Source organism: Pistacia vera, unplaced genomic scaffold (genome assembly GCF_008641045.1).
Source record: "Pistacia vera cultivar Batoury unplaced genomic scaffold, PisVer_v2 Contig3, whole genome shotgun sequence".
Lineage (NCBI taxonomy): Eukaryota > Viridiplantae > Streptophyta > Magnoliopsida > Sapindales > Anacardiaceae > Pistacia > Pistacia vera.
The window spans coordinates 603,498-614,392 of NW_022196112.1; the positions used below are offsets into that span (position 1 = coordinate 603,498).

At 36.9% G+C, this 10,895-nt stretch overlaps 1 pseudogene; it reads left to right on the forward strand.

The window, feature by feature from the left end:
- The first annotated feature begins 1,063 nt into the window (after positions 1-1,063).
- Positions 1,064-9,405, forward strand: LOC116135422 (annotated as a pseudogene).
- The last annotated feature ends 1,490 nt before the right edge of the window (positions 9,406-10,895 follow it).

The window sequence follows — 10,895 nt, forward strand, 5'->3', positions numbered from 1 at the left end:
TTCGCCACTTGCCATTGGGCTTCTTTACTAGAACCAGGTTGGCAACCCAGCTCGAGTAGAGCGCTTCCCAGATAGATCCATTCCGAAGGAGATTATCCACCTCCATTTTCAATGCAGCATATTACTCCGGATCCATCGGTCTTCTCTTCTGGCAGACCAACCTGGCCTCACTGTTGATGTTCAAAGCATGGCAAATGACATTCGGGCTGATCCCGACCATGTCGACATGCGTCCATGCGAACACATTGATGTTTTCTCTGAGGAAGCCGGTTAGGTCGCTAGCGAGCTATGGGTTTAGATTACTTCCAATTCTCAATACTCGGCTCGGCTCGCTTTGGTCGACTGCCACTTCGGATAAATCCTCAATTGGCCCACTAGAAAGGCATTTCTAGATACGAAGATCCATATTATCCTCGGCTGGGCCAGGCTATGGTTCGATTCGACTGATCGTCATTGTCTGCTCGGGAATGCCACACGGGATGTTTTTCCCCTTGCACGCCATCTGCACTGCCCTTACATAGCAGTCACGAGATGCACGTTGAGATCCGTTTAAGCCCCCACCCATCTCGCGAATTCCCTGTGAGATGCGGTCCTCCAAATATAACTCTTACGTTGTAGATACCCTTTCAACCACGACGCTTCTTGCTTGGTTCCTCTTGATTTTTCTCCAGCACGAGAGCAAAATCATCAACATACTCTTTGAAATGCCCCTGCTTGATAAGGTCTTCAATTGCCTACTTGAGAGCTCGGCACTCATCAGTGTGATGCACATTATCCCGATGATAGCAACAATACTTTTTACTGTTTCTGGCTGAAAGGGGATTTTTCATTGGCTAAGGCTCTTTGAGCAGGCTGGCCGCTTTTGACTTGTTAAGGATGGTCGAGACAGATGCATTCAGAGGGGTATATTGACTCATGTCGCGATCGCGATAAGGAACTAAAGTATAAGACTTCTTGGGCTTAAACCGTTGTTTTTTTCCTTTTCGCTAATCGTCATTAGCCCACCTGCGATCAGCCCTCCTATTTTCCCCCGACCAAATGCACTGCTCGAAGGATCGGGGTCATGGCGGTGGAGCGCCGCCATGGAATTCTCAACACGGAGGTATTTCTCCGTAAGACTGTAGAAGCAGGTGAGGAAAACATCGTCCTTTGACTGCAGCTCTTTCCACAGATTTGTCTGCGGACGAACTCCCACGATGATGAGAGTCCAGACGGACTCTTCGAGAGTGTGAGCTATTTTATGGAGCTCCCTGTGGAATTTATCAATGTAAGATTGGACGGATTCATCTCTCTCTTGCCTTGTGTTGCTGAGGTAGCTCAAAGGCATTGAGAACTTCCTGTTTGCTTAGAAGTGTCTCAAGAACATCGTACTCATCTGAGGCCACGAGCTGATCGATCCCGCTAGGAGCGACCTGAATCATTGTTTGGCATGTGAAGTTAGAGCTACTACAAGCAACGACACTTTGCCAAGTCAGAAACTTGGTGAAGTTCCATCAGGTTATTGAATTCGTATAAATGATCCTACGGATTAGAATTTCTATCGAACGCCCACATATCGGGCATTCTGAATCTCGATGGGAGAGAGGCGGCTAATACCACTAGAGAAAAGGGAGACACCTCTACGACCTGCCCTCGCTCATTTTATTAAGCCTTTAGCTGATCCATAGCTCACTGCAGCTCCTCAATCTGAGGTAGCGGAGCTACCTGTGGATCACTTTCTGTAACATCGGTTCGACCCTCATGGTTACGATTGAGGAATGACCGTAGGTCGAATTCCTCCTCGCCTCTACCGGAAGTTCTGGCCAATCTCGACACACGCTGGCTAGAGCCGTGTGATGGCGTTGTATGATTCAGGGAACCTTCCCGACCTTCATGGTGGTACGAATCGACCCACAGATGGTGGGAACTTCCTGCACGACGATCAGAGTCGTCATTTTGGCGATAATGGGAATCTCCCTGCCTTGCACTTTTATGGGAGAGCTCGCACAACGTGGCACGGGACGGCTTAGGTCACGACATGTCACCGAGCCTTAATGCCATAAGTAATCTACCCAGCGCACGATCGGTGTTCACTGGCCCTTCGGAGCCTCCAAGCCCGCTGTTCGCCACTTGCTTTCCCTTTCTTTAACGCGCGGCAATGGGCGATTGCCCTTTTCCACGCTTTCATGCGACCTGCAGGCATTTTTGGCGGTGGCACCTCCTCATTTGATTCGGGTGGTGCAACTCGATCCAGCTGGTCCAACCTTCGGTTGATCGTTTGGAGAGTATTGTCGAACCTCTCCAAGTAACTCATGACGGCTGGGTCAAGCCACGAGCTCGAAGGGATATCCCCCATGGTATTTTGTGGGACTGAAGGCACCTCAAGAGAAGTGTCCTCTTGTACCTGGGGGATCTCTTCGTCGCCATGATTGGTTCACTTAGATTTAAATCGGCGAGCCATTTGCTATTGTGGGACCGCAGGATGATTACTAAATCAGGTGCTCTTTCTAGCACCAAACTGTTGATGCTTAATTTTGACACCAACTAATTGCACGTGGGAAATGCTGAGCTGGCTCAGAAGACACACGTGTATGGGGGTCTTGAAATGAGTAAAAGATGAGGAACAATGTTTTAAAGTGGTTCGGATGCTTAAGTAAGCGAATTCTATGTCCACTAGTATTGTATTAATATATGAGATCAGGTCGCGTTCAGCGAGCTGATTTACAAATGATTACAAGAGAGAGAGAGAGAGAGAGAGAGAGAGAGAGAGAGAGTATGTATGCTGTTCTAGAGAGAAATTAACTAATCCCACAAATGGGAGAGGAGCCCTCTATTTATAGTGGGATGAATTAAGGTAATGATTACTGAATCTGTGAGTGGGTCAGATTGTCATGCAAATCCTTCCTTGTGTCCCATTGTTCACCTGCTCAAGTGATTTACTCGACGTGCGCAGGGATTGGACATGTGGAACGTCTCCAGTCTTTCGTCACTCTGGCGCACACCCACTACACTGGCAGGAGCATGCTGCTCACATCAGCATACGACATGGCTGCGTTTGAATGGCTGCGGGATCCACCTAAGCTCTGACCGCTTTCGCTGACAGGGTTCTGCGTCAACCCTACTTTTCTAGGCATAATAGCTGGCAAATTAATTAAGTTCAAAATAATGAGGATTGATTGAAGAGCAATTACTAGTTAGCCAGTATAGATTTGTTCATTAACTTTTTGGTTTTGTGGTAAAGGAAAAGAAATATAACAAGAAAATGTAATTGATTCTTGGGATGACAAATGGATCTCTAAGAGCAATTTATAGAAAATCCAAGCTTAGATACCCAATTGATAACTTGAAATTTTCAGGGAGATACCCAAGAACATTCTATTGAATTTGGGAAAAAAAATAAGCAATAAAGAAGTCAGAAAGTAGGTTCTTAATTAATGATTTTAATGATAGTGGACTATTTTTGGGTAAAAGGATACGTTATTCTTTCAAATTTATCCTGTCACTCTCTTTCGTTTACCCAAAAACAGTCCACCTTCATTAAAAAAGAACGACCCTGCGTACTTCACCTACTTCAGATGATTATCAAGACAAACAAATACTAAGCCCATTGACCAGAACACAATTTAGCTTTCATCCTTCCACCCTTCTAAACCCTAATTCACCTTAAAATCTTTAGAGCAAAATCGAACAAGTATTATCTATGTCATGACCTGGCAAGAGTCCCACGTTGGTGGGGAAGGTCTAGGTTAAAGGTGTATAACCTTGGGAGTTTTTTAACTTGTTAGACACGTTTTAGGTTGAAAAACCCGAAAACATAACTGTGAGGACTTTGTATTCGCTTTGATAGGTGGGAACTCGAGTTGTTATAAACGGTATTAGAGTCGACCCACCGTATGATAGGTGGTGAACTCAATACAAGGACGTGTCACCACAAGCTTTAGAACCTCCAGAATAACATAATATATGTTTAATTAGACCAGGTGGATAAATGGTATTAGAGCCGATACATCCACGATCAATGGTGAGCCACACATCTCCATTTCAAATAAATAACAAAAATATATATTTTAAAAAAAAAACGTTTTTATATTTTTACTTTGCAAAATATTTTAACTTTCAACTTTGCCCTTCTCTCAATAAATTTAATACCAAAACTTGATGGCAGGAAGTGTAAGTGACTAATTGTAGGGGACAATTGTCTATTTTTTATATTAAAAGGGTATTAGGAAATAACCCTAACAGCACAATAATAATTATTATTTTTTTTTTTTTTAGAGTTTTTTTATAATTTCATGGAAGTTTTTAATAGTTTCAAATAATTGTTTGGACCTTTTTTTTTATTAAAGAATACTCAGGGTAGATGAAATTAAACCTTTCTACCACCTAAAAAATTAGAAGTAGATAAATCAAAATTAAAAAACAAAAAAAATAATAATAATAAAAACCTCAATAAGAAAATGATCTTATCATACATTCCTAACATAAGAAAATGGATTGAAATAAGCAAGATGTTCAAGTAACGGGCTTGAAATACTAAAGTAACCAAAGTGCTAATTTATTTATTTATTATTTTTTTTTTTGAATTGTTGGTGAAAAAATGAGTAAATGGCATGTTTCCACCCGAGGTTTAGCGAAATAGTAAGTTGATACCTCCGGTTTCATTTATTCCAGATTCCTACCCGTAAAGTAACATCATTAATTTGGTGGTAATGGGGTTGACTTTTGGGCAGCAACTAGGTGAGGACTGTAATCAAGTAGGTTATGGGCACAAATTTGAGCTTTGATTTCTGACGATTGGGGAGTCACCAACGGCCAAAAAACACATCACAACAATTAGTTGATGGCAGAGAAGCTAATGGTGAAGTCTGGAGAGGTCAATTGTACCACAATCAATTAGAAAAAGCTTGAGAAGTAACCCAATCTCACTAGGTGGCAAGAGTGGAAGTGGTTGGAAACAGTGAATGAGATCGAAAAGTGAAGGTATGAGTTTTGTAAAAGAGGTTGTGGAGAGTCCAATAGTGGTTTTGGAAGTGATTTTGGACTTAGAAATTAGTCGAAAAAAGCCAAAAATTATCGGCTTAAATACTATTAACATGAGTTACTTTTTGTTAACGTGAGCCCGCCTCTTACTAAAGAAAACTCTGGTGTACTTTAATATGCTAATGTACACCTTATTATAGTGTATATGACCATTTTAGCAAATGGTGTTACTTTTAAGTATATAAATATAGAGTAAATGAAATCATGAGTATCAACTTACTAATTGGCTAAACCTCGGGTGTGTGTGTTGTTTACTCGTGAAAAAAATATATAAAAGTTATTTATTTAATAATGTTTAAAACGATGGTTGCCCCATTTACTCTTCCGGTCGAACCGGCCGTCTCGCCGAGCCCATAACTGTCTGTTCTTCTCTTTCGCGTCAGTGGCGAAAGTACATTTTCGCAACTTCACGAAGAGCTTCTTCTCTTCTCAATTCTCAAACCCTTCTCAGCAGGCCCTTTCTCCCTCAGGTACACCTTCTCTCCCTCTCTCTAAAATTTTGTTGAAATTTAATGCATTTTCATATTACTCTTTTTACGGTTTCTTTTAGTTTCTGAAGCTCACAGTTGACTGTGTTTCACTGTCCATTTACCACTCCAATGCGTTCATTTTGTGGAAAAAATTGTGGGTTTAAATTTTTAGAGGTTGTTATTTATCACAGATTATTTTTTTTAGTTAATTTTATTCGTCTACCAGGTAATTTTGCGAGCTAAAGATCCAATTTTGAGTTCAAACACTGCGTGGGATTTGAGAAATTTGAGTCATGGAATTGTGAGTGAGTCTTGTGATTTTGGAGGGAAAACTTAAGTTTGAAACTCATGAAGTTGGCTCCCAAGAGGAGAAGTGGGTGACTGAAAAGTGGTTGAAGGTGAAGAGAGAAAAGCGGAAGCGAGAGCAGGGATTATGAAGGACTGGCATCGGCTTACTGTTAAAGGGAAGAAGAAGAAGCAGAGGTATGCAAATGCTGACGAGAGACTCAAGTACAAGCTTGAGAAGGTCAGTGTGGTTGTTTCTGTTACTGCATTTGGTCTGAAGTAATGCTTGGTATTGCCAGTAATTCTTTGTTTGATAATAACTCGACTTAATAAGGGCTGCTTATCGAAAGGTTTTGAGATGGATAAAACATGAAACTTTTCATAATACGCAGATGACTTCGAATGGGGAATGCTAAACTTGCAAATATTAAATGGAAAACTTGTAACAACATGAATTTTGTTACAGAATGTAGAATTTGTAATATGGGAATGTAAGACCTCTAAAATACTGTTACGAATACGGTGTTTGGTATACATACCTCCTATATTGTGGAATGACCCTTATTGGAAATAGAGGTGTGATACGACAAATTTGATGCTGAATAGCTATGATTGTGGATTTATTAAGAATTATCCAGAGTATGAGTTATTAGAACCCTTTGATTCCTTCTTTGGAAAACCCGCTTATTTAATGGAAATTCAGGTGTTAATTGGTGTTGAATATAATGACTATACAAAATCAATTTTCTCGGAAACTTCTCAAATTTTCCTGAGTGACATGCTTTTTATACTTGTTATAGGCTTTTGATTAGTGGACTGTAACTTGTTTTCAATTTCTTGGTAGTTGATAACAAGCTGAAGCCTTATTCTTGTCCTATTTGATTGTTTATCTTTATTCTTTTTCTTATTGCAGGCCAAAGTTAAGCAAGCTTTGCTGATTGAAAGACTTAAGCAGTATGAAGCTCCAAAAGTTCAGGGTCCTATGGATAAACCACATGATTTGACCGGCGAGGAATGCTTCTATTTCACGAAGATGGCACAAAAAGATCTAACTATGTGCCAATTAGCTGAAGAGCATTGGAAGAAACATGAAACTGTTGAGGTCATTTGGAAATTGCAAGCCTTGTAAAGCTGGACAAGTGCATGACTATGCCCAGAAAGTAGCCAGATTGAGTTGTGGGATCCTAATTCAAGTAATTGGAGATGATGCCATAATATCTTAATGAGGGAAGAACTATGTGCAGCCAGAAATTATGTCACCAATAGACACATTGTCCTGAAAAAAGGTACGTTTTCCAACTTCAATGCTTTTGCATTCCTCTATTTTTAAGTTAGTTTTAGGTTAATTCAACATAAATTTTTAATATAAACTTGTAATATTATTTCATAATCATTCGTTTATTGCAATCCAATGGTAGAATTTGTTGCATTTGATCAATGAAAAAAAAAAAAATTGTGTTACAAACTTGAGTAAAAAAGTTTATATATGTGTATATGCACTTATGCAGACTCCTGAAAAATAACACAAAATCCGGACCTCATAGACTACCATGGGTTTATCCAACGGTTCACAGCATTACCCCAAGTGATATTTAGGGATTTTCCTTCCATCCTTCATGACAAGTCACAAGGCAATTACAAGGCTTACATTTTACTAGAATGTTAGTTTATGGTGTCATCTTAGCACTTAATTTCCCCAAGTGTTCTTTAGGGATGGCAATACCCCGACTCTGGGTTGAGATTGCCCAGGGTGGAATGTTAAACAGTAAGCCTAAGCCTAGATAGGAAAAATTTCTATTGAAAAAAGAATTATCTTATATAAATCATATAGTTATTTTCAGATTAATTATAAAGTTATTTCAATTTCTATCTTTAACCTTTTTCCAATTTTCAATTAAACAAGTTCACTTAAAACATTCTTCTAATTCCAATAAAAATTTATTTATTTATGTTATTAGGAAAAAAATTTAAAAAAAAAAAACAAAAAGAAAAGAAAAACATGAACCTTGCTTGAAAATTGAAGTGGGCTGCTGCATTGGAGACTTGTTTGAGGATGAAAAATTGAGATACTAATTATTGACCATGGATTTATCACAATCTAATTGACTTGAAAGAGAATTTGAAGGTAGTTATTTTTATGTTATTTCAGCAACTTCTAAACCATTGGGTTGCAATGGAGTGATACTTGTAAATTAGATTCTTGAACTTAAATCAAATATTTAAGTTGATAAAGTCTAACCCATCTTTCAAAATGGTAGAAAGGACAGCAGATGGCTCCATGAGTTCGAAATTTTTGTTAGAACTAGTCCATAGTTTATGTGCGAGATATTAAGGAAAAAATATCTCTTGCTGGAAGGTTGGCTGGTTCATAAGGAGAATATTTCAATCTTTTTTTATTTCTTGTATTATTCTCATTATGCACATAAGGAGGAACCGTATGAGATGGAAGTCTCATGTATGTTTCTAGAACGGAGAATTCCTTGCATTAAATGACGACCATAACAGATGTCAATTCCATCCAAAGGAAATTATGCAAAAGCTTTACAAATATATTATGAAGCTATGTGACTAGAAAAGGGAAATTGGACTTCCAGCTTGATTAATTTGGATTAAGAATGATGCATTTGCTGTGTGAGAAACATGCAAAGTATTCTGATATTTTTTTACATGTTTTTACCACATTGTTACTGTCATGCTTGCTTCCTTGTTCTTCAACAATCAGCCTAGATTTTCAGGCTAATGGAATTTCCGTTTCCAGTAATAAGGTACATTTTTTTCTTTGACAGTAGCATAGTGAAAACTTTATCTTGTGAGGCAGGGCAGAAACAGGCGATTAGAACTTGAGAAAATATGTTAATGTCTGAAAGCAAATCAATGAAACAGAAATAATAAAAATAGTATAATTCAATCTTAAGACTGTCTTTGGGTGTTAGAACTCAATCATGTACCAAACTGGAGTTCAACACCCCTTTTAGTTTTCGAAAATTGACTGTCATTGATTTTGTGTTAAATTCCGCAACGAGTTCCCTTTCAGTGTAAATAATCAACAAATTCACTAGAAAGCCTTCCATTTTGTTGCAAAATCTTTTTAGCGTAATTCATGTAGCCATAAAATGACCATACAATAGTTGTAGAAAGAATCAGGACTATTGCTAATATTTTAGAAGTTGAATTACACAAGATCATGGTGTTGAACTTGAATACTTATCATCTCATTGTTTATGAAGTCTTTCGGATAAAGTCTGTTTACTAATTGGTAAAATATTGAGTATCCTCTGGTGGTAATTGTGGGACTCCATATTTTCCGGTTTGAATGTTGAAAAATCTTCATTATCTTTCATTATACTTTCTGGCCTTTCGATGTCCATAAACTGTTCTGAGTACTTTAACTTTTGCCTGTAAGATAATAGGATCATCATTTACATTTTTTTCGATTGATTGGTTCCTTTTATGGTCTTCGAAATCTCTCTGTAGTTCTTATATTCTCCATGTTTGGATCTTCTTCATTCTTTAATTTTGACTTTCACATTTATTAAGAGGAAGACATGATTTGTTTTCTTTAGTGATCAATGGGAATCACATAAAATTAACTATGCTTTATAACAAGTTTGTTTTATCTTTGCAGGCATGAGCTTATCATTGGATTCTATGGGGCACTTTATCGCCACAACCGTGTACAAGACTTTCATCTTTTACAACTTCTTAAAAATACAAGTAAAGAAGAACTTGTCTTCTTTCTTTTTTAATTTCCTTGTATATGTACAGGTGTTGCCGAGATGGAAAGTGATGCCGAATAATCGGAATCCCATTTCGTTCTTGGACGGTCCAATTCAGTCTCCCAAGAATCATGAAAACTCAAAATGGTGGAAAGGAAAAGTAAGGATTCCACCCCATATATAATGGCTTTTATCCAGGTGTTTCGGAGATGGGAAGTGATGAAGAACCATAAGAGATGGAGATGATTTTGAAGATGAATACTTATCCACAAGAGAACCAGATTCTGAAGATGAAGATGACACCTTTTCTGATTGTGACTTTGAAGAAAGCCAAGTATGCTCCTCAAGAATGTTTGGAACTATATACGATTCTAAGAATTAAATTTTTTTATAACAAATAATAGATTTGAAAATCTACTATATATATTTATCAGGATCTTCATAAATATCTCTTAGGTTGTGTTGGTTTTTCTGGAGAAGAGTTAATTACTAGACCTCTCCCAAGGTTTAAACTTTTCACAGGCGCAGTCTAAGATCTAGATCCAATGATTTTTTCCTTTAGAAAGGAAAATTATTATTGAATTGTCAATTTACAAAAATGTATATTTTAAAAAGTATGTTTTAATTTTTTATTTCATACAAGATTAACATTTTTTGTTGAACTCATCTTAGGATATTTGCGTTATTGTTTCGTAGATATTCTGAAATCACTCAAATTTATATTTATTGTAATCACATGATAGAGAAGGTCAATAAAATTTATTCTCTCTTCTTTTTTTTTTTTTTTTTCTTTTTAAAATAGTAATTTGATTTTATTATTTGTCTTTTTCAACTAGTTAGGCCTTCTGATTTTATCATCATCATGTTGGTAACATTAGAATCAAAATCTTCTTCGCTTATGTTCCAAGAATATTGCTTATATATTACCTACTTATTCTTTTTTTTTTTTAAATAAATTATATAGAGTGACATTTAAAAAATAAAAAATAAAAAACAATAACTTTACTTTTGTCTTAGAATTTATCTTTTATTCTATATGGATAACGACGTTATCATTTTGATTATCGCAATAAAAGGTGCTTGCCTACTTCGAGCAATGTTACAGGTATCGAAAAACTCTATGTTACTCCATATATCAAATCTATATAATTAATTTTATTTTGTACGATGCATAATTTTTGGAATATATAAAACAAAAATTATGTGAATATAATATAAATTTGAGAGTCTGTTTGTTTAAACTTATTCGCTAGTAAAAGAGTATATTTAAAATTATAAGTACTTTTGAAAAAAAAATTAAATTATTTGGTTGCATCTTAAAATTGTTTAAAAATTTTAAATTAAGCTATTTTACGTCTGAATTAAAAAAGTTGAGGTTGTGTTTGTTTTATTATGTTGAGTAGTA